The following is a 415-nucleotide window of genomic DNA, read 5'->3' on the forward strand; positions in this document are numbered from 1 at the left end:
CCGTCGACGAGTATTTCAGGCAGCCCGTGGTGGTGAGTGAGTGACCCCCCCTGGGGGGACAAGGGGAAAATCCCGACCCCATCCCTGCCCTGGGATGATCCAGACCCCACATCCCTGATCCAGACCCCCCATCCCTGACCCAGACCCCCCATCCCTTCCCTGGGACAATCCAGACTCCCCTGGGATGATCCAGACCCCCCATCCCTGATCCATTCCCCCCATCCCTGCCCTGGGATGATCCAGATCCCCCATCCCTGCCCTGGGATGATCCAGATCCCCCATCCCTGCCCTGGGATGATCCAGATCCCCCATCCCTGTCCTGGGATGATCCAGACCCCCCCATCCCTGATCCAGACCCCCCATCCCTTCCCTGGGATGATCCAGACCCCCCATCCCTGCCCTGGGATGATCCAGA

The 415-nt window shown here is 63.6% G+C and overlaps 1 protein-coding gene across 1 annotated transcript in view; it reads left to right on the forward strand.

Annotated features, from left to right (window-relative positions):
* Positions 1–6: 6 nt before the first annotated feature.
* LOC113980440 (histone-arginine methyltransferase CARM1-like) overlaps positions 7–415 on the forward strand; it is a gene marked incomplete at its 3' end in the record, with an annotated part of 1147 nt that continues 738 nt past the window's right edge. Inside the window, exon 1 of the mRNA XM_027707654.1 lies at positions 7–32. The remainder of the gene's footprint in view (positions 33–415) is intronic.

Source organism: Neopelma chrysocephalum, unplaced genomic scaffold (genome assembly GCF_003984885.1).
Source record: "Neopelma chrysocephalum unplaced genomic scaffold, ASM398488v2 Primary Assembly neopelma1_94175, whole genome shotgun sequence".
Lineage (NCBI taxonomy): Eukaryota > Metazoa > Chordata > Aves > Passeriformes > Pipridae > Neopelma > Neopelma chrysocephalum.